The sequence below is a fragment of the Euprymna scolopes genome, chromosome 9 (assembly GCF_053919585.1).
Source record: "Euprymna scolopes isolate OS-2025 chromosome 9, ASM5391958v1, whole genome shotgun sequence".
NCBI lineage: Eukaryota > Metazoa > Mollusca > Cephalopoda > Sepiida > Sepiolidae > Euprymna > Euprymna scolopes.
In genome coordinates, this window is record NC_136490.1 from 149,534,491 (window position 1) to 149,558,009 (window position 23,519).

The 23,519-nt window shown below is 52.3% G+C and overlaps 1 pseudogene; it reads left to right on the plus strand.

The window, feature by feature from the left end:
• Positions 1-1,331: 1,331 nt before the first annotated feature.
• Positions 1,332-1,478, plus strand: LOC145285421 (U2 spliceosomal RNA; annotated as a pseudogene).
• The last annotated feature ends 22,041 nt before the right edge of the window (positions 1,479-23,519 follow it).

Below are 23,519 nucleotides of genomic sequence, written 5' to 3' on the forward strand. Positions count from 1 at the left end.
TTCTTTGCAGCGAGGTGCGGAGTCTCTGGAGGTATGTCGAAGAGGTAACGGCTCGCATCGACCCCGAGCGGTCGGTGCCACTTGATTTAGCATATGTGGTCGATAATGTTGACCCGCCGTTTTCTAGGGAGAAACGGTTGGTGTTTCTAGCGATACTAGCCGTAGCTAGGTTAGTGACGTGGGTTTCACGTCTAGACATCGTCTATGAGGGGCAGTCTGTTTCCGATCGGGATCTGGTAGTTCGTTTTAAGCACCAACTTAAAACGAAAATCAGATGCGATTGGGAAAGGTTGCCCCGCATCGACTTTGATAGAAGATGGGTGCACAACACTAGTTTGTGCGTCCGACGAGAGGCCAGTTTCGAGTTCGTGCTTCCCCCTGGTTAGAATTGGTCCTAGGGTGCTGGGGTTGGTGTTTTCTATACTCGGAACCCACCCCGTTGTATTTGTTAAACAAGAGTTTACTCTTGTCTATGGGTAGAAGCTAGGGTTAGTTAGGAGATGGTAACCACTTCGAGTGGAAGATAAGTATCTTTATTAGGGCCTAGACTAGGGATGTATGTGTGTCGATCCGGTCCCTGATTTATTTTTATTCGGCACTAGGAGAGCTTCCAAAGATGCCCACTCCCACTTGTTTGTTTTGTCCCCGGCCTTTTTTGCCCCTTACGCTTTTTATCTTGGAAGACGCCGTCCATTCCCGACGAACCCCCTCCACAAGTTATTTTCACCAGCAGTTTTTGCTGTCCCGTAGATCCTCCATTCCCCACTAGGGAGTGACCTGCTTGCTTTCACCTTTCCCTTCGGGGAGGGGACCGGAAGACAGTGGGCGTTCCACTAACGAGTAGAGAGTAGGATGGGAGGGTCCCTTACTAATCCGCCCCCATAGGCATTTTGTTTAGTTGTTTTCTTTTTCTTTCTTTTTGGGTGTATTTTAGCTTGCCCCCCTCCCCTTCATCTCACCCCCATAATATAAAAAAAAAATCCTTTTGTTTGTACATATATTTTGTTTTGTTTGTGTAAATACTCTTTTTTATTACAGAACGAATGAAGGTCGCCTGCCATCCCGTTAAGCTGGGGAGTTTTAGCTTTGTTTTTAAATAGGTCCTGGTAAGCATGCAAGGCGAATTATAGAATGATAGTTCTCTACTGTAGTCTTTATTATAAAGAACTTGTCTTTCCGTACAAGTCTAGCGTTAGCTTTAGTCAAGACCCGATTTAGTCGATTTCTTTTTCCCCCCACACCCCCCTACTTGGCCCTGGTGCCTAAGATCCTTCGGACCCCAAATAAGGCCTTGGCAGTAGATAATGCCAAAGTCGGGGCCGAAGGGCTAAATAAATTCTCGGCCTTCGGGCCAAGATCAAAGTGTAGTATCTGTTCCGGCAGATGCTGCACTTAAGATAATTTGTACCAGTCAATGGAGGGGAAACCCTCTATACTGGGACAATTATTATTTTTGGTAACCAGAGTGCCCCCTTTTTGCCTACTTTTAGGGGAGCTGGTTTTTACCTCACATTAAAAACGGCCTTGTGCCTAATTTGCTCAGTGGGGGAGCAAATAAATACCATCTGTTCTCAGTGCTTACTGCGGTCTGCCTCAACGCCGAGTTGGGAGCTCTTAAGCTATTAGCTTAGAGTCTTTTTGCTTGTCTATTGCAAGGACCAGCCCCTTCTTGGGGATTTGGACCCGCAAAGACCTGTTTTTGTTTTTCTTGTGATTGTTTTTGTTATTGCCCATCCTGGGCAACTACTAATTGTTACGGTTTTTCCTTCTTTTTCAGATAGTCCGGGGTCCAGCTAGCACTTAAGCAGCCGGCAGGGCCAAGGGAAACCGACGTGCCTTTTTAGGCGAAGGTCCCCTTGGTTTCCGAATCGGCGGGTGCTCAGCCGGGCCTTGGGCCATCAAAGTAGATGGAGCAGGCCTCTGCTCCTGCCACCTTGGGGGACGCCCCGGGTGTAGTGGTAGTGAAGGGTCCGGGGGGTGCCGTCCCGCAAGGCACCCCCAGTTCGAGAAGGGTTTCCGGGGTCGCCACCCCAGAGTTGTCCGGATCGCGAGCGGGGGTCGCCACCCCCAGTAGGGTCGAGTCGGGTGTTGCCACCCCGAAAGGTAGCACCAGCGCCGGAACGAGAGCGGGGGGGTCGCCGCCCCCAGTAGAGTGGAGACAGGGCCGAATGCCGTGCAGGGGGTTGTCACCGAGAAAGGCAACCTAGGCGGCATTATGTACGCGTCGATAGGGGCCCCAGCGGTAGGGGATCGGAAGAAGCGGCCGGTGAAGAAGTGGTGGGTCCTTGAGGAGGAAAAGCCTAGAGTCCCTCTGACAAGGTCCCAGTCTGCCAGGGTTAGTCCCAGCAGGGTAGAGGAGGAAGGACTTAGGAGGAGTAAATCAGAGGAGGTAATTGTGGTGGATGGGTTCTCCCCCGGGGGGACGGTGTCCGGAAACGAGACGCCAATTAGTCTTTTTGAGTGGCCAGCCCTCACAATGAGCGATTGTTCCCCAATCCCTCCTGGACAGGATAGGAGAACAGCAGAGACGGTAGCAGCAGCAGCAGCAGTGGTGGAGACCAGTATGTCCAAAGTGGTGGAGAACTGTGCGTGGGGTCGGAAAAAGGAGACCCAGAAGACCCCAGGCTACTACCAGGAACTGCTGCAGGGAAAATACAAGGAGTTTGTAAGCGGAAACAAGCTTATGGTGGTGCCCGGAGCTCTGGAGGATATTAAACTACGAACGGTGTCCCTCGTCACCCTTGATGCCAACGGAAAGGGGCTCGTCGGCGTGCCGCTGGAGAAAATGTGTGACGCGATAGGAGAGCTCCGGATTCCTGCACAGTACCTGGTACGGAAATACCATGCTACGTGGGATCTCCTCCTGCCATCAAAGGAGGAAGCGGAGAAGCTAGCTGGAGGGGACCTCACGTGGAAGAATTTGAGGCTCCGCCCCGAGTACTTGTCAAAGAGGAGAGCTGGCGTAACAGTGCTCGGGGTGCCCAGCTTCATCACTGCTGACCAGATAGGTGCCACCTTGGCCCAGTTTGGAGAGGTCGAAGAAGTCAGCCCAACAAAGGGACCTCGAAATATCCAAACTGGGTCATATAAGATCCATATGAAGGTGGACCGGCAGAATTTCCATCTTATCCCGGCGCAGTTGACTTGTGAGGGCTGGCAGATGGCCGTCATCGTCGAGGGGAGGAGGCCATACTGTTGGCAGTGTACCAAACCAGGTCACGTGGCCCGATTCTGCCCTCAACGAAAAGAACAGCAACCATCGGGTACGAAGGCGGTAACGCAGGAGGTTCCAGCAGCGGAGGGCAAACAGCAGGCAGATGAGGAAGGAGGAACTTGGAGCAAGGTCGTCGCCAAGAGGGGCAAGAAGAAGGAAGGAAGAGCCCCTGCAGAAACAACAAGAACACCGGCGGCGACCACGAAAAGAAAGCTAAGAGTGAGCTCCTCAGAATCGGAAGGGGAGGAAGGAGAGGCTGCTGGAAAACACACTGAGAAGAAGGAGAGGAAAGAGACTCCAAAAGGATCTCCCAAGAAGTCTCCCCCGGGAAAAGTGCAAGAAGTCATGGAAGAGAGCAGTACTGAGCCTCCAACATCAGTTGCCCCAGAGGACGCTCAGCCCACCCCACCCCTATTTAACACCCCGGAGCCAAAGGTGATAGCTCCAGTTGCGGAATGTGTGGAAGAAGAAGAAAAGGAGGATCAGGAGAAGGCGGCCCCCAGGAAGGAAAAAACCAGAAAGTGTCCATTCTGGCCGGGGGTCCGTCTCTGTGAGGTCGATGAGGCGGTGGGTGACCTCAGTGGAACCCAGAAGAAATATTTGCGGATATTGGAGAGCCTCAAGATGGTGGAAGGGAAGGATGTCACCGACCCCAGGAACTTCCCTGACGCTCCACAGATCATAACATTCGTCAGGCCTAACAGGGGTGGGCGAGCTAAGGCCATTTGGAGAATGTTGGAGGAGGGAAAATCGGCATTCCCGGGGCTAAAATTAATAGACGGGGAGCACCCATCTCTAGAGCAGGTCGCGAAGCGATGCGAAGGGAGGGTCCCGGTTTACGTTCACCCCTCCTTTTATAGGGCTATTAAGTTGACGTTCCCTCTGGACGTGGGAGGTCTGGCCAAAGACGGGCGGCTTACGCCTGTCCTGCTTACGGGCAGTCTTGGGCAGACCTTTGACGCCCTTTCCCCCGAGGATTTCAGACCCTTGATAGACGAATATTACTAGTTAGGGAAACATGGCCACAAGCTTAAACCTAGCTAGTTTGAATGCGAGGGGCATGAGGTCTCGAAGCAAGGCTTCTCGCGTGCTGAGGGACCTCATGGCCCTTGAGGTAGACATAGCTGCAATTCAGGAGACCCACTTTGTTGGGGCTGGGGACTGCGATGTGCTGGTGAACGACTTTGACGTTTACTCAGCATATGGCAGTATCCAGAGCGGGGGGGTTTCTGTGCTAGTAAGTCGCACCCTATCTGCGACGGTTACACTTGTTCATGCGGACGCTCATGGGAGGCTGGTCGTGGTTGATGTTGCCGTTAGCAGCGGCGCGTTCCGGATCATGGCAGTTTATGCGCCCAACATCCAAACCGAGAGGGTTTCCTTTTTTCGGCGGGTGGAGGGGTTTCTCTCTTCGGGTCCTGAGCGGGTAGTATTAATGGGGGACTGGAATGCCATCCTGGACCCCAAGTTAGATAAGGTCGGGGGGCCTAGCGGGCAGGGCAGGTGTGATAGCAGCCTGTCTGACCTGATGGCCGCGTGCGATCTGGTCGACAGGTTCCGTCTGGATCACCCCGGGAGGGAGATCTGGACGTGGCATACTAGTGCGGCCTCCAGTCCAAGTACATACTTGGACAGGATGTTAATTAGAAGGGGCGACGTAGATTTTCTATCTTGTCCCACGTTCCACTGGTTAGGTCATTCGGACCACAAACTCGTGTTGGCCCGTTTGAAGTTAGGTAATAGGCCTAGGTTGGCTGGCTACTGGAAGATGAACGCCTCCTTGTTGGAGTCGGTCGACTTCCGGGAGCAGCTGACAACACTAATTCAGAGGGAGTTAGTGGGGGCGGTTACCGGGAGTAGATGGTGGGTTAATCTTAAGGTGACCATTAGGCATTTTTGTGTCCAATATAGCCAAAGCCTCGCTTTAACTAGGGCACGGACCAAAAAGCACCTAGAGGATAGATTGACCCGGGCGGTGGCAGGGGGGATTCCCTAGATCTAGCACTAATTAAGGGGGACCTCAGTCGCTTGGCTAGCGAGCGATATGAAGGTCAAGTAGTTAGGGCTAGGTTAAATAGAGTCTCCAACGAAGCCGTGAACGTTGACGCTGTTGAGCGTGGGGCCGCTTTAAGACGCGGCTCGGATGGGTACATTCGGGAGGTGAAAAACCTGGAAGGACGTTCTCTCGTATCGACGCGGGAGATCTGCAATGGGTTTCGGCAACATTTGGAGGAGTGCTTCACCAAACTACCCAGACTCCGCGGCCAGGAGTTTGGCAGCTATTTAGCTGGCTCGCCCCGCCTTACTGCGGCCCGAGCGGCTAGTTGCGAGGGGGTGGTTACGGAGCGTGAGGTCATTACTGCGTTGAAGCAGGTTGGCCACAACAAATCTCCGGGGCTCGATGGTTTGCCCTACGAACTGTACTTGAGGCTGTCGCCCATGTTTGTGCCCCTTTTGACGGGCGTGTTTAACCACTGGTTTGCCCAGGATTCGATCCCGAGGCAGGTAACCAAAGGAGTGGTCACGCTTCTGAAGAAGGGAAACCAACATGGAGGGGGGAACTTAGATGACTATAGGCCCATAACTCTGCTTAACGCAGATTTTAAGATTTTGGCCCGTATTCTTGCAAACCGTCTGCAGGTCGTTATCGACGAGTTGGTCGAACCGGATCAGAACTACGCTGTGAAGGGTCGACCAATTCAAAACAATCTGCACTTGGTTCGCACGATAATAGAGGGGTTAGAAGACGACACGGAAGCCGCGCTGATCAATTTAGATCAGTCCAAGGCGTTCGATAGGGTGGACCATGGGTTCCTGAGGGCTGTTGTGGAGGCCGCCGGCTTTGGTCCGGACTTCCGCAAGTGGATCTCCGCCCTGTATCGTGACCCCGCGGTGGTGGTGCAAGTCAATGGTAGGTTGTCGGAGTCCTTTGGGGTCTCCTGGTCGGTGCGGCAGGGCTGTCCGCTGTCGCCTCTGCTCTATGTCCTGGCGTTGGAGCCCTTCCTTCGCAAATTAAGGGACGAGGCGGCGAGACCAGTCCTACGCGGCATTGCTCTACCTGGCGGCCGAGTTGCCAGGGTGTCCGCGTACGCTGATGACGTCACCGTTTTCGCAGCCAGTCGTAACGACATCGAAGCGGTGATAGAGGCGATCGCTGAGTACGAAGTTGTCACAGGGGCCGTGATCAATCGCAGCAAGTCCGTCGGCCTGCGGTTGAGCGCCTGGACCGGGGTAAACTCGCTTCCAGGTGCGTTCGGCTGGACTGATGGCCCGGTTAAGATCCTCGGTGTGTGGTTCGGGCCAGATCTCCAGCTGGACAAGAATTGGTCGGAGGTACAGACTAAGGTCGAATCGTCGGTCGGAACTTGGATTCGAAGGAGATTGTCCTTGAAGGGTCGTGCGGAGGCATGCGCCACTTACGTGTTTCCGTTGATCCTTTACCGTTTATCTGTTCTTCCCCTGCCTGCGGACCGCTGTAAGGCTTTGGAGCGACTCCTTTCCAAACTGCTCTGGAAAGGAGGAAAGCCGTATGTCCGTAGACAGGTCTGTATGCAGAAGCTTAGCGAGGGAGGCTTGGGGATGCCTGATCTGCGCAGCCATCAACACGCAGAAAGACTGGCGTTCCTGAGTCGGACACTGATAGAGGAGGCACCCTGGGTACCGGCCGTGGAGCACGCTTTCCCACGGCTGTTAACCGACTCCGCCGCCGAAGGTCGCCATCGACCAGCGGGGGAAGGGCGCTTCCTGACCGAATGCCGAGCCGCTCTTAGGGCATTGCCGGGGTCCAGTGACCTTGCACGGCCTAGGTGGAGGCTATATGAGGAGCTAGTGGAGGGTACCGCAAATGACCCGCTGGTGGAGCGGCTACATCTGTCGAGGGGGGAAGTTCTCTCGCTTTGGAGTTGGGCGCCTGCCAGTAGCTACATAAATAATGCTGAATTTTCGATAACGTGGAGGCTAGTCCGGGATGCGTTGCCTCTCTTCGACCGACTTGCCAGGGATTTCAGGGATCGCGATTATTATTATCCCCCGTGCCCACGCTGCAACGATGAGAACGAGGACGAAACGCGTGAACACGCGTTCTTTCTTTGCAGCGGGGTACGGAGTCTCTGGAGGTATGTCGTAGGTAAGGGTAACGGCTCGCATCGACCCCGAGCGGTCGGTGCCACTTGATTTAGCGTACGTGGTTGACAATGTGGACCCGCCGTTTATCAGGGAGAAACGGGCGGTGTTTCTGGCGATACTGGCTGTAGCTAGGCTAGTGACGTGGGTTACACGTCTGAACATTGTCTATGAGGGGCGATCTGTTTCCGATCAGGATCTGGTCCTTTATTTTAAGCATCAACTTAAAATAAAAATCAGATGTGATTGGAAAAGATTGCCCCGCATAGACTTTGATAGGAGATGGGTGCACAACACTAGTTTGTGCATCCGACGAGGAGCTAGGTATGAGCTTGTGTTTCCACCCTAGTAGTATTCGTCTGGAGGTGCTGAAGTTTCGATTGTCGTGCACTCGGAACCCAGCCCCTCATATGTTAATACGGGGTTTACCCCGTAATCATGGGTAGGAGTAGGTTTGCTGGTTAGGCAGAGTAACCACCTAGAGTGGAAAGCATATACTTTATTTAGGGCCTAGACTAGGGTCTATGCGAGTTTGATCCTGTCCCCTATAGATCTTTGTTTTTTGATAGATTGGGCATCTTTGGAAGCTCTCCTAGTGCCAAAGTCCACCAGTTTTATTTTGTCCTCGGCCCGATTGCATCCTTTACGTATTTTATCTTGGAAGACGCCATCCATCCCTGTTATCCCCGACCCTAATTTATTTTTTCTTACAAGTCCCTATTTCCTCCACTCCCCCCTAGGAAACGACCTGCTTGCTTTCACCCTTTCCCCCCGGGGGAAGTGGACCGGAAGACAGTGGGCGTTTCATACGACAGACCAGCCGTTAGCTAGGGAGGGTCCCCTTACTAACCCGCCCCCATAGGCATTTTATTAAGTTGTTTTCTTTTTCTTTCTTTTTGGGTGTATTTTAGTTTGCCCCCCTCCCCATCATCTCACCCCCATATATATAAAAAAAAAAAAAAAAAAAAAAAATACGTTTAAGTTTGTAAATATTATTTTTGTTTTGTTGTCTGTAAATAAATGTTTTTTCTTTTTCAAACAGTACGAGTGTCGCCCGCCATCCCGATAAGCTGGGGAGCTGTCTCTTTTAAGTAGGTCCTGGTAAGAATGTAGGCGGATGAGTTATGATAGAATCTAGTATAGGGTTTTCTAAATAAAATACTTGCTTTTCAACGCAAGTTTAGCTAGCAAATTTAGCAAAGTCCCGTTTTCTTCCCCACCTCCCCCCTTACTGGCCTTAGTGCCTAAGTTGTATCGGACCCCAAATGAGGGCTTGGCAGTAGATAATGCCAAGTCCGGGGCCGATACGACTAAATACCATCTGTTCTCAGTGCTTACTGCGGTCTGCCTCAAAGTCGAGTTGGGAGCTTTTGGCCTTTGGCTAAAAGTCTTTTTCTTTGGCCTCTTTTGGCGTCTTGCTCTTGTGAGGACCGGCCCCTTCTTTTGGGATTGGACCTCCTTGAGAACATTGTTATTGTTAATTTTTTGTTTTGTTATTAACTGTTATTTGTTTTCCATTTCTTTCAGATAGTCCGGGGTCTAGCTAGAGCTTAAGCAGCCGGCAGGGCCAAGGGATACCGACGTGCCTTTTTAGGCGAAGGTCCCTTGGTTTCCGAATCGGCGGGCACTAGTTGGGCTCCGGGCCCTCAGTTAGATGGAGCAGGCCTCTGCTCCTGCCACCTTGGGGGACGCCCCAGGTGTAGTGTCCGAGACGGGTCGAGGGGGTGCCATCCCGCAAGGCACCCCCAGTTCGAGAAGGGTTCCCGGGGTCGCTACCCCAGAAAGTTCGGTGGTCAGATCGAGAGCGGGGGTCGCTGCCCCCAGTTCGAGACGCGTGTCGGGGGTTGCCACCCGTAAAGGCAACCCCAGTTCGAGTGCTGCAGTTGCTGCCGCTGGTAGCTTAATGGTCGCTGGGGGGATCGCCCCGTGGGGTACCCCCAATGAGGTAGAAGATCCGGGTGTGGCTAGCCCTAACGTCGCTATTGTAGAGGTCTCCCCAACGGTAGCGGTAGGAAAAGCAGGGGCCATAACGAGGGAACAGGTGGCCGAGGTATGGAGAAACTCCATGAAGGAGTCTCAAGGTGACGAGGAGCCAGCGACGTGGAAGGAGGCCCGGAAGAACAGAAGACGGCCGGTGAAGCGTTGGTGGATCCCGGACGAGGGATCCCCAACAGGAACCCAGTCAGAGAAGAGTAGCCCCCAAAAGCTGTCGATGGAGGGGTTAAGAAAAACAAGGTCAGAGAAGGTGATAGTGGTTGTTGGGTGCTCCCCGGGGTCAGGGAGGGCGTCAGCGACGGCAGCAGTTCCAGCCAGTGCAGAGGAGTGGCCAGCCCTCCCGAAGGACGATTCCCCAATTCCGGCTGCACAAAAGGAGGTGACAGCGGCCTGGTCTGGCGAAAAGCCTAAAACAGCAATTCCAGGAGGCAAAAAGAAGACCCCCCAATACTACAAAGACCTCCTGGAAAACAACTTTAAGGACTACACGGCAGGCAGTACGATGAAGGTGGTACCAGGAGTCCAGGAGGCCATCCAAGAACGGTCAATCGCCTTCCTCACCTTCGACGAGAAGGGGAAGGGCCTCACCAGGATCCCCCAGGAGAAGATGGTGGAGATATTGGGAGAGCTGCGGATTCCGGCCCAGTACATGGTTCGACGATTTTTTGCCATGTGGGATATCCTTTTGCCAACGAGGGAGGATGCAGAGAGGTTGTCAAAAGGAGATCTAACCTGGAAGGGTTTTCGACTGCGGCCGGAATACAAGTCAAAGAGGAGAGCAGCGATGACGATCAAGGGGGTGCCCAGCTTCATCTCGGAGGACCAGATGGGCGCCACGATGTCCCAATTTGGGGAAATGGAGAGTGTGCAGCCGGTGATTGGCCCCCGAGGAATCCGGATGGGGGAAATCAAAGTAGAAATGATGGTAGACAGGAAGGAGGTCGAAAAAATCCCCTCCCAACTGACATGTGAAGGATGGACCATGCTTGTCCTGGTGGAAGGGAGAAGACCGCACTGCTGGTTCTGCCAAAAACCTGGCCATGTGTCCCGCTTCTGTCCCAGAAGGATAGAAGCAGAAAAAGAGAAACTCGGACAGAAGCCGGACGTGGAAAAGACGGTGGAAGTGAATGAGGCCGACACCTGGAGCAAGGTGGTGTCTAGGAAAACCAAAAAACCAGCAGTGGTGGCCGCTCCCACAGCAACACCCAGAGGAGCGGCGGTGTCGGCCAAGCGCAAACTTAGGGTCAGCTCCTCTGAGTCAGAAAGCGAAGAAGGAGGAGAAACTACCAAAAAGGGCACAAAAAGGGAGAAGAAAGCAGAAGAAGACCCTGAGCATCCGCCAACAGCCCCCGAAGAGGATGTCCAGGCCACCCCTCCCCTATTCAATACGCCTCCAGAGGAAAAGGAGCCGGGCGAAGTTCCTGAAACACCCATGGAGGCTGAGGAGCCAACAGTGAAGCAGGCGAAGGAGAAGTCAGCAGCCCCCAGAGAAGTGAAGACCAGAAAACTTTCCTTCTGGCCGGGGGAGAGGATGTGTGAAGTCAGAATCGAGGAAACGGTCAGCGACCTCAATGGGAGGCAAAGAAAACATCTAAAGTCCCTCGAAAGCCTCTCAAAGGTGGACGAGAAGGAGGTCGCTGATCCCAGAAATTTCCCGGATGCTCCTCAGCTCATCACGTTCGTCCGGCCAAATAGGGGAGGGCGAGCGAAAGCGCTATGGAGGATGTTGGAGGAGAGCAAGACGGCCTTGGAGGGACTAAAGATTTTTGATGGGGAGCACCCATCACTAGGGCAAATAGCCAAGAAATGTGAGGGGCGGGTCCCTATTTATGTTCACCCCTCCCTGTATAGGGCTCTAAAAATTACGTTTCCTCTGGACGTTTGGGGCCTGGCTAGAGACGGACGGCTTACGTCCGACCTGCTCTCGGGCAGTCTTGGCCAGGCCTTTGACGTCCTGTCCCCCGAGGACTTTAGACGCCTAGTTGACGAATTTTACTAGGTAGGGAAGCATGGCCACGGGCTTGAACCTGGCTAGTTTGAATGCGAGGGGCATGAGATCTCGAAGCAAGGCTGCTCGCGTGCTGAGGGATCTCGTGGCCCTTGAGGTAGATATAGCTGCGTTGCAGGAGACCCACTTTGTTGGGCCCGGGGATTGCAGTGTGCTGGTCAACGACTTTGCCGTATGCTGAGTAAACGTCAATCTCCGTAGCAGTGGGGTTTCTTTTCTAGTAAGTCGCACCCTGTCTGCGACGGTTACCGTTATCCACGCCGACGCTCATGGGAGGCTGGTCGTGGTCGATGTTGCCGTTAAAAGCGGCGTGTTCCGGATAGTGGCAGTTTATGCGCCTAACATCCCCAGCGAGAGGGTTTCCTTTTTTCGGCGGGTGGAGGTGTTTCTCTCTTCGGGTCCGGAGCGGGTAGTGTTAATGGGGGACTGGAATGCCGTCCTGGACCCCAGCATAGATAAGGTCGGGGGGGTTAGAGGGTCGGGGCGGTGTGAAAGCAGCCTGTCTGACCTGATGGCCTTGTGCGATCTGGTCGACAGGTTCCGCCTGGATCACCCCGGGAGGGAGATGTGGACGTGGCACGGTACTTCAGCCGTCTGTCCGAGCACATACTTGGACAGGATGTTAATTAGAAGGGGCGACGTAGATTTTCTATCTTGTCCCACGTTCCACTGGCTAGGTCATTCGGACCACAAACTCGTGTTGGCCCGTTTGAAGTTAGGTAATAGGCCTAGGTTGGCTGGCTACTGGAAGTTGAACGCCTCCTTGTTGGAGTCGGAAGACTTCCGGGAGCAGCTGACGACACTAATCCAGAGGGAGTTAGTGGGGCGGTTACCGGGAGTAGCTGGTGGGTGAAGCTTAAGGTCACCATTAGACGCTTTTGTGTCCAATATAGCCAACGCCTCGCGTTAGTTAGGGCTCGGACCAAAAGGCAATTAGATGATAGACTGACCCGGGCGGTGGCAGGGGGGATTCCCTAGAACTAGCTCTAGTTAAGGAGGACCTGAATCGCTTGGCTAGCGAGCGATACACAGGCCAGGTAGTTAGAGCTAGGTTAAAAAGAGTCTCCAACGAAGCCGTGAACGTTGACGCTGTTGAGTGTAAGGCGGTCCTAAGACGTGGCTCGGATGGGTACATTCGGGAAGTGAAAGACCTGGAAGGGCGCTCTCTCGTGTCGGCGCGGGAGATCTGCAACGGGTTTCGACAACATCTGGAGGAGCGATTCACCAAACTACCCAGACTCCGCGGCCAGGAGTTTGGCGGCTATTAAGCTGGCTCGCCCCGCCTTACTGCGGATCGAGCGGCTAGCTGCGAGGGGATGGTTACGGAGCGTGAGGTCATTACTGCGTTGAAGCAGGTAGGCCTCAACAAATCTCCGGGACTTGATGGTTTGCCCTATGAATTGTTCTTGAGGCTGTCGCCCATGTTTGTGCCCCTTCTGACGGGCGTGTTTAACCACTGGTTGGTCACGGGCTCGATCCCGAGACAGGTTACCAAAGGAGTGGTCACGCTTCTGAAGAAGGGGAACCAACATGGAGGGGGGAATCTAGACGATTACAGGCCGATCACTCTGCTTAACGAAGATTTTAAGATTTTGGCCCGTATTCTTGCGAACCGACTGCAGGTTGTTATCGGTGACTTGATCGAACCGGATCAGAATTACGCTGTGAAGGGTCGATCGATTCAGAACAACTTGCACCTGGTGCGCTTGATCTTAGAGGGTTTAGAAGACGACACGGAAGCCGCGCTGATCAATTTGGATCAGTCCAAAGCGTTCGATAGGGTGGACCATGGGTTCCTGAGGTCTGTTGTGGAAACCGCCGGCTTTGGTCCGGACTTCCGCAAGTGGATCTCCGCCCTGTATCGTGACCCCGCGGTTGTGGTGCAAGTCAATGGTAGGTTGTCGGAGTCCTCTGGGGTCTCCCGGTCGGTGCGGCAGCGCTGTCCGCTGTCGCCTCTGCTCTATGTCCTGGCGTTGGAGCCCTTCCTTCGCAAATTAAGGGACGAGGCGGCGAGACCAGTCCTACGCGGCATTGCTCTACCTGGCGGCCGATTTGCCAGGGTGTCCGCGTACGCTGATGACATCACCGTTTTCGCAGCTTGTCGTAACGACATCGAAGCGGTGATAGAGGCGATCGCTGAGTACGAAGTTGTTACAGGGGCCGTGATCAATCGCAGCAAGTCCGTCGGCCTGCGGTTGAGCGCCTGGACCGGGGTAAACTCGCTTCCAGGTGCGTTCGGCTGGACTGATGGCCTGGTTAAGATCCTCGGTGTGTGGTTCGGGCCGGATCTCCAGCTGAACAAGAATTGGTCGGAGGTACAGACGAAGGTCGAATCGTCTGTCGGGACTTGGATTCGGAGGAGATTGTCCTTGAAGGGTCGTGCGGAGGCATGCGCCACTTACGTGTTTCCGTTGTCCCTTTACCGTTTATCTGTTCTTCCCCTGCCTGCGGACCGCTGTAAGGCTTTAGAGCGCCTCCTTTTCAAACTGCTTTGGAAGGGAGGAAAGCCGTATGTCCGTAGACAGGTCTGTACGCAGAAGCTTAGCGAGGGAGGCTTGGGGACGCCTGATCGGAGCAGCCACCAACAAAGCCGAAAGATTGTCGTTCCTGAGTCGGACACTGTTAGAGGAGGCACCCTGGGTACCGGCCGTGGAGCACGCTTTCCCACGGCTGTTAACCGACCCCGCCGCCGAAGGTCGCCGACGACCAGCGGGGGAAGGGCGCTTCCTGACCGAATGCCGAGCCGCCCTTCGGGCATTGCCAGGGTCCAGTGACCTTGCACGGCCTAGGTGGAGGCTATATGAGGAGTTAGTGAAGGGTACCGCGAACGATCCGCTGGTGGTGCGGCTGCATCTGTCGAGGGGGGAAGTTCTCTCGCTTTGGAGTTGGGCGCCTGCCAGTAGCTACATTAATAATGCAGAATTTTCGATAACGTGGAGGCTAGTCCGGGATGCGTTGCCACTCTTCGACCGACTTGCCAGGGATTTCAGGGATCGCGATTATTATTATCCCCCTGCCCACGCTCCAACGATGAGGACGAAGATGAAACGCGTGAACACGCGTTCTTTCTTTGTAGCGGGGTGCGGAGTCTTTGGAGGTATGTCGATGGGTAACGGCTCACATCGACCCCGAGCGGTCGGTGCCACTTGATTTGGCGTACGTGATTGACAATGTTGACCCGCCGTTTATCAGGGAGAAACGGGCGGTGTTTCTGGCGATACTGGCTGTGGCTAGGTTAGTGACGTGGGTTTCACGTCTGGGCATTGTCTATGAGGGACGATCTGTTTCCGATCAGGATGTGGTTGTTTATTTTAAGCATCAACTTAAAATAAAAATCAGATGTGATTGGAAAAGATTGCCCCGCATAGACTTTGATAGGAGATGGGTGCACAACACTAGTTTGTGCATCCGACGAGGAGCTAGGTATGAGCTTGTGTTTCCACCCTAGCAGTATTCGTCTGGAGGTGCTGAAGTTTCGATTGTCATGCACTCGACACCCAGCCCCTCATATGTTAATACGGGGTTTACCCCGTAATCATGGGTAGGAGTAGGTTTAGGTGGTTACTCTGCCTAACTAGCAGAGTGGAAAGCATATACTTTATTTAGGGCCTAGACTAGGGTGTATGAGAGTTTGATCCTGTCCCCCTGTAGTTCTTTGTTTTTTGATAGATTGGCACTAGGAGAGCTTCCAACGATGCCCAAAGTCCACCAGTTTTATTTTGTCCTCGGCCCGATTGTACCCTTTACGTATTATATCTTGGAAGACGCCATCCATCCCTGCTATCCCCGACCCAAAGTTATTTTTCTTACAAGTCCCTATTTCCTCCACTCCCCCCTAGGGAACGACCTGCTTGCTTTCACCCTTTCCCCCCGGGGGAAGTGGACCGGAAGACAGTAGGCGTTTCATACGACAGACCAGCTGTTAGGTAGGGAGGGTCCCCTTACTAACCCGCCCCCATAGGTATTTTATTGAGTTGTTTTCTTTTTCTTTCTGTTTGGATGTATTCTAGTTTGCCCCCCTCCCCATCATCTCACCCCCATTTATATATATATAAAAAAAAGAAGAAAATTATTTTTTTATTTTATTTTTTAAGTTTGTACATAAAATTATGTTTTGTTTTTCTATATAATTTTCTTTTACAGTACGAGTGTCGCCCGCCATCCCGTTAAGCTGGGGAGCTGTCTTTTTAAGTAGGTCCTGGTAAGCATGTAGGCGGATGTGTTATGATAGGAACTAGTATAGGTTTTTCTAAATAAAATACTTGCTTTCTAACGCAAGTTTAGCTAGCAAATTAAGCAAAGTCCCGTTTTTCTTCCCCACTTTCCCCCTTACTGGCCTTGGTGCCTAAGTTGTATCGGACCCCAAATGAGGGCCTGGCAGTAGATAATGCCAGGTCCGGGGCCGATACGACTAAATAACATCGCTTCTCGGCCTTTTGGCTAAGATGAAAGTGTAGGTTTCTGTTTATGCTCCCAATGCTGCTGTAGAGAGGGCAACCTTTTTTCGACGGTTGGAGGGCTTCTTAGTGGATCCGGAACGGTTAGTTTTAATGGGTGATTGGAATGCAATCCTTGATCCCAAAATAGATAAGGTCGGGGGGGCTAGCGGGTCGGTGCGGTGTGACAGCACTCTGTCTAACCTGATGGCTTCGTGCGATCTCGTCGACAGATTTCATCTTGATCATCCGGGGCGGGAGATGTGGACGTGGCATTCTGTAGTGCCTTCCCATCCAAGTACTTACTTGGATCGGATGTTAACTAGAAGAGGCGATGTAGACTTCCTATCTTGCCCCACGTTCCACTTGTTAGGACACTCGGACCATAAGTTCAAACGGGCCATAACGAGTTTAAGTGCTAGGCCGTAACTGGCCGGATACTGGAAGTTCAACAGCACCTTGTTGGAGCTGGAGGACTACCGGTTGAAGGTCACTGAGCTTATTCAGCGGGCTTTAGTGGGGGCGGTTACAGGGAGTAAGTGGTGGGTTAGTCTTAAGGCCAAAATTAGGCGCTTCTCTGTCCAGTACAGCCAACGCCTCGCGTTAGATAAGGCTAAGGCAAAGAAGCGTTTAGAGGATAAACTGACCCGGGCGGTGGAAGGCGGGGATCCCCTAGAGTTAGCACTAGCTAAACAAGATCTCAACCGCTTGGCTAGCGAGCGGTATGAAGGTAAAGTAGTTAGGGCTAGGTTAAACAAAGTTTCTAACGAGGCTGTGAATGTTGACGCAGTTGAGCGTAAGGCTGTTTTAAGGCGCGGTTCCGATGGGTACATTCGTAAAGTATATAACCTGGAAGGACACGCTTTAGTATCGACTCGGGAGATTTGCGAGGGGTTTCGGGAGCATCTATCGGTGCGCTTCACCCAACTACCCAGACTCAGGGTCGAGGAGTTTGGCAGCTATTTAGCTGATTCGCCCCGCCGAGCGGCTAGCTGTGATGGTCTTATTATGGAACATGAGGTCATTACTGCGTTGAAGCAGGTCGGCTACAACAAATCCCCGGGGCTTGATGGTTTACCCTACGAGTTTTACTTGAGGCTGTCGCCCATGTTCGTCCCTCTTCTGAAGGATATGTTCAACCATTGGTTTGCCCAGGGCTCCATCCCTGGACAGGTGACCAAGGGTGTGATCACATTGCTGAGGAAAGGTCAACGGCATGGTGGGAGGGAAAACTTTGATGATTTTAGGCCCTTGACTCTGCTAAACACAGAGTTAAAGATTTTGGCAAAGATTCTTGCGAATCGCTTGCAGGTTGTCATCACTGATTTGATCGAACCGGACCAGACTTATGCTGTGAAGGGGAGATCGATTCAAGACAATTTGCACTTGATACGCTCGATCATAGAGGGGACAGAAGACGACGCCGAAGCCGCGCTGATCAGTTTGGATCAGTCCAAGGCATTCGATAGGGTCGACTATCGGTTCCTGGGATCTGTGCTAGAGGCCGCCGGATTTAATCCGGACTTCCGCAAGTGGATCTTTGTTCTGTATGACAGGCCGACGGTAAGCTGTCGGAGTCATTCGCTGTCTCTCGGTCGGTGCGACAGGGTTGTCCGCTGTCGCATCTGTTGTATGTCCTGGCGTTGGAACCCCTCCTTCGCAAGTTAAGGGACGAGGCGGCTACACCAGTCCTGCGCGGAATAGCTCTCCCTGGAGACACACGAGCCAGGGTTTCCGCGTTCGCTGATGACGTCACCGTGTTCGTGTCTTGCCTCACGGACGTTCAAGCGGTGGTCGAGGCGCTCGCTCGATACGAAGAAGTAACAGGGGCCATCTTCAACCGTAGCAAGTCTCTTGGCCAGCGGTTGGGGGCCTGGACCATGGTAAACTCGCTTCGAGGTATTTTCAGCTGGACCGATGGACCGGTCCGCATTCTCGGTGTCTGGTTTGGACCGGGACTTCAGCTGGAAAAGAATTGGTCGGAAGTACAGTCTAAGGTCAAATCGTCAGTAAAGACTTGGATTGGAAGGAAATTGTCCTTGAAGGGTCGGGCGGAGGTGTGTGCTACATACGTCTTTCCGCTCATCCTTTACCGTTTGTCTGTACTTCCTCTCCCTGCAGAACGCCTAACCCGCTTACAAAAGCGCCTCGACTCACTTCTGTGGGACGAGGGTAAGCATTATGTCTGCAGAGAGGTCTGTGTTCAAAGTCCGAGCGAGGGAGGCCTGGGTCAGCCCAGTCTCTTGTGTCACAGAAACGCCGAGAGATTGGCTTTCCTGGGTCGTTCGCTTGAAGGAGACGCTCCTTGGGTCCCTGTGGTTGAGAACTCGTTTCCCAATCTCAAACCCAACCCTTCGGTAGAAGGTCGTCGTAGACCGAAAGGGGAGTCCAAGTTCTTCTCCGAATGCCGGACCGCTTTTAGAGCTTTGCCGGGGACCAGTGTCCTCGAACAGCCAAGGAAGAAACTGTATCGGGATTTAGTGGAGGGGACCGCGAAGGATCTACTTTGTAGGCGGATGGGATGGTCGATGGAGGTTGTCCGTTCTCAATGGTGTTGGGCGCCGGGACGGGAGATTCTGAATAACTCGGAATTCTCCCTGACTTGGCGACTGGTCCGAAATGCGCTGCCCCTCTTCGACGAACTTTTCCGGTATAAAGAACATACCAGGCGCTTCTGTCCGTGCTGTGACGAATGCGAGCCCGAAACAATCGAGCACGTGTTTTTTAGTTGCAGCCGGATACAGCCCCTTTTAAAGTACGTCGAGGGGGTAACAGCTCGCATCGATGCCGAGTGTCCGCTCGATCTCGGCGTAGGAACTTTTGTGTACAACATGGAGCCGCCGTTCCCCAGGGAGGAAAGTTTGGTTTTCCTGGCGATCCTAGCAGTAGCGCGCATGACCATCTGGATCACGCGCCTCAAGTTGGTCCGCGAAGGGACATCTGTTCCGGATCGGGATCTGATTGTTTACTTTAAACATTTGCTTAAAGTAAAGATCAGATGCGATTGGAAGAGGTTGCCTAGAGTGGAATTTGACAAGAGGTGGGTGCACAGCACTAGTTTGTGCATCCGTCGAGGAGCCAAGTTTCAATACGTGTTCCCTCCTTAGGCATGGCATGGGTGGTGCTGGGTCCTACGGAACCCATCCCGCCTAGGTTAGCATTATAAGTTCATTAAAGTAACTCTTGACTGGTGGTACAAATGAGATCCTGTTCCTGATTTTATTTTTTGGTATTAGAGAACCTCTGAGTCTGCCCAACCCTTTTCTGCTCCTCATTTTTATTTTCTGATTTCCCCGGTCACCCCCCCCTACTCAGAGGTCACCTTCCTACCCCCTCCATCCGTTGCTTTATCTTCTCCCACCTCCATTAAGGCCACTTCCCCAAACCCATTAGGGATGCCCTGCTTGTTTTCGGTTCCCCGGAAAACAGTGGGGGATCTAGCCACATAGTAAGACCCCCCTGTACTATTCTAACAACACAGTAGTAGTTTTTTCCTTATTTTTGAAATGAACATTTTTGTTAGTTTTTTCCCACTCCACGAACATTTTATTCTAATTAATTCAAGAACTTTATTTTACGAATGAAATCGAACTTTATTTTCTCACACATACATATACACAAAAAAAAGAAGAAAATGCACACACAACATACAGAAATCAATATACAAATTGTACATAGTTAAATTTTACATTGAACGCTGGGGTTATTAGTTAGATTAAGATCCACAGAGTGATTGAGGTATTTTGGTAAATGTTGCCAGTCAAGCGTAAGACTTCAAAGTCTCATCTGTTATATAGTCAAAAAGACCCTGTACCCTCCCCCTCCCAATTTTTTATAGGGCCTTGTGACTAATTTTGTTGAATTGAATTTTTGTACGTTTTTATGTTCAATTTTTTCTTCAATAAAATATATAAATAAGATCAAAGTGTAGTATCTGTTCTTCAGCTGCGAAACTTCTCTTACCAATTGACTTCGAAGGGATCGGCCACCGGGCTTTTTAGCCAGGTTTAAGGCTCTTTTTTCACGTTCGCAAGGACCAGACCCCCTCCTTTCGGGAGTCAGGACCTTGTTTTATAGTCTAAGTTTAGTTTTAAGTAGTCTTAAGGTTCTCTTCGTTTCTCCCTCTCTCTGGGAGGAATGTCTACTTCTCCCTCTTAATTAACTAGCGGCACTCTGACCCGCTAGTCTTTTTCTTCCTTCGCTGCTCTCCCGTGGATCGAGCAGACCGGGTCTCTTTGTCGCTTCCTGTTGGGGTTGTTTGTGGGAAGGGTTTTGGGGTTAATACCTCTTCGTTTTTGCCTTCTCTCTGGGCAAAGATGCCTTTCCCTCTCTCCTCTTAATTGCGACGCGGCACTCGGACCCGCTAGCCACCACTTTGACCCATCTTCTCTGCTCTCCCCCCGCAAGGGGGGATCGAGCTGACTAACACGACTTCGCCGCGAGGGGAGGTCAAACCTCTTTCTCTCTTCGTCCCTGGCCACCCCCTCCATCCCCTTTGTCCCCCGTACAATTTTTATTTTTTCCTCCCTCCCTGGCCTGGTCTGCGTCATCGACCAACACTCCCTCCACGATGCCGAGCAGGCGGGGATCACCACCCCAAATGCGGAGCATCGACCCCCAAACCAAATCCCCGGAAATGGGAGCAAAATCCCGGCCCCGGGCCAGCGAAGAGTTCGTGAGAGAGGCTATGGACAGCAAGGTAGGGCCGCAGCCCGCGGCGACCTTGGAGAACATTGGCGGGGTAGGGCCGCAGACCGCGGCGACCCTGGGTACTGCATCCAAAGCAGCAGCAGCACCAAGTAGGGAGCTAGCTCCCCATGAGGACCACTCTATCCCAGTAAAGACTGGGAGTGAAGAAGAGTTACCACAGCAAGAGGTAACTGAAGCCCGGCACTCCCCTACATCAAGGCAGAAAGATGCTTCAATTGTTACTCCCCAGGAGGGGAGCAACACACCCCAGAAGAGAAGAAGGGAGCCAAAAAGGGAAGTCAAAGTCGCTGAGAAAGACAGCCCTCAATCGACTATGGCATTCCTCCCTCAAACTTCTCCTATGTATCATTCCGAAGATGAGTCTCCTGCTCCCGCAGAGGTCAACTCCACCCAAGGGGAGAATATACAAGGAGGGGATTCCGCGGAGGGTACCTTGGACTTCATCAACTCAGCCATTGATTCCATTAGGGACCTCTTCGGGGAAGCCGAAAATAATGACCAGTTGGCTCCTCAGGCGAGGAGTCGCCCTAATTCACCAGCTCCTGCCACAAAGACTACCAAAACTAGGTCAGCAGGATCGAAATCTACAAGTGATGGCAAGGAGGTAGAAGCCCGGGACACAGAGGCTGGCCAACTTACCAGCAAGGAATGGCCATCTCTGACTTCCCAGAGCCAACAGGCTACCGTTAAGCAGCCGCAGATACAGAAGCCGGAACACGGAAGCCTCAGACCGAACCAGTCAGAAGAATCATCATCTTGGGGTCCACAATCCCAGATATCACCAAACGAATATAGGGAACTATTTGAATCCACCTACAAAAATTACACGGACGGCAATACCATTCAGCCACTCCCGGGGTCCGTTGAGGACATGAAGAAGAGAATAGTTTCCATAATTACTTCTGACTGCAGAACTAAAAGCCTGGCGGGTATCGGTAAAGATACCATGGTAGACTTGCTTCTGGATCTTAAAATCCCAGTTAGGTACGTTTGCCGGAAAAGCTTTGCCAGGTACGACATATTGCTTCCAACTCAGCAAGAGGCGGAAAATATCGCTAAGAGGTCACAGTTCCGGTCCAAGAATATAAAGCTCCAGGCAGAATATATGAACCGGAGAAAAACATCAGTTTCTGTGTTAAACGTCCCCTGTTTCCTGGAACCGAAGCATATAGTGGCGGTGTTTAGCCAATATGGCGATGTGGAGTCGGTGGTTCCTGTTAAGGGGAAAAGAAACATCCCGACGGGTAAATACAAACTCGAAATGCGCCTTAACAAGGATCAGTTTTATAAAATACCGGCAACGCTGAGATGTGAGGAGGGTACCCTCTCTATCATTGTAGAGGGCAGGAAGCCTATTTGCTGGCAATGTCAGCAGCAGGGCCATATGGTGAAGGATTGCCCTAAAAAAGTCCAACCCAGGGTCCCAGCAAAAACCGCTGCTGACAAAACCAGTGTCAACACAGAGACTCAAAGGCGGCGACAACAAAGGCAGCAACAACAAAGGCAACAAAGTCAGTTTCCAGTGACGGATGGACCACGGTTGTAAAGAAAGGCAAAGCCAAAGCGGTCATCCCCTCCACCAGTCAACCAACAGTCGAGGTGCCGATAGCTGACACCATTAAAGCAATCGACACGAAACAGTCCATCACAGAGACGCAGTGCAGCAATGTGGAAAGCGCAGCCTCCAACACACGAAAGAGGAAGTTGTTGGAATCCGAGGAAGAAACGGTGTCGGAGGAAGAAGCGACAACATCCAACACCGAGCGAAAGGCCAAGAGGAAGAAAGCCAGGGAAGATTCGCTAAGCCCCCTGCGCGGAAATTCCTCCAACAACGACAAAAGCGAGGGGTCGAAAGTCATGGTTTCAGACGTCCCTCAGCCTCCCACTCCCATGCAAGCCGAAACGTGCTCTCCCGCCTCTAGTAAGAATCACTCCCCAGTTCGGAACACCCATGATGTAGACATTCCAGTCAACAATAAGGAGATGGAGGTACCTGGTGAGGGGAACAAACGTAACGACAAATCCTTGCCCAGGGTGCGTACGGAACGGTCACGAAAACTACCGTTCCTTCCGGGGGGACAGGATTTGCGAGCCTGATGACTTTCAACCTTTCCTGACCTCAAAGGCAACCAGAGGTCGCAACTAGTCAGGCTAAATCAATGTGAGGTCGTCCGGGGAAAAAGAGTTGCCGACCCCAGAAATTTCTCCGACGCCCCACGGCTAATGACCTTTGTCAGGACAGACAAAGGTAAAAGGACCAAGGCCCTATGGAAGATGGTGAGAGCAGCGAAGGAGGCTTTCAACGATGTGCATCTGGTTGAGGAAGATCATCCTTCCCTGAAGCAGCTGGCAGCCAAGAGTGAAGGTAGGATCCCTCTTTATGTTCACCCTTCTTTTTACAGGGCATTAAAGTTAACTTTTCCCTTGGACGTGGGTGGTGTGGCTAGAGGCGGACAAGTTACGTCCGAACTGCTTACGGGTAGCCTCGGCCAAGCCTGCCACGTCCTAACTCCTGAAGATTTTAGTCCTGTTTGTGACACTGTCTAAATGTTTTAATCATGTCTTTAAACCTAGCTACATTGAATGTGAGGGGCATGAGATGTCGAAGCAAAGCCTCGCACGTGCTGAGAGATCTTGTGTCCCTTAAGGTAGATATCGCAGCTATTCAGGAGACCCACTTTTTGTGACGGGGATTGTCAGGTGCTAGCAGGCGAATTCAGTGTCTACTCAGCATATGGCAATACCTATAGTCGTGGAATCTCCTTGTTAGTTAATCGCACCCTGGCAGCGTCGGTGAATGTTGTTCACGCAGACGAGGACGGGCGGGCGATCGTTGTTGATGTTGCCGTTAATTGCAGTGTTTTTCGGATTGTCGCGGTTTATGCTCCCAATTCTGCTGTAGAGAGGGTATTCTTTTTTCGACGGTTGGAGGGCTTCCTAGTGGATCCGGAACGGGTAGTTTTAATGGGTGATTGGAATGCAATCCTTGATCCCAAAATAGATAAGGTCGGGGGGACTAGCTGGTCGGCGTGGT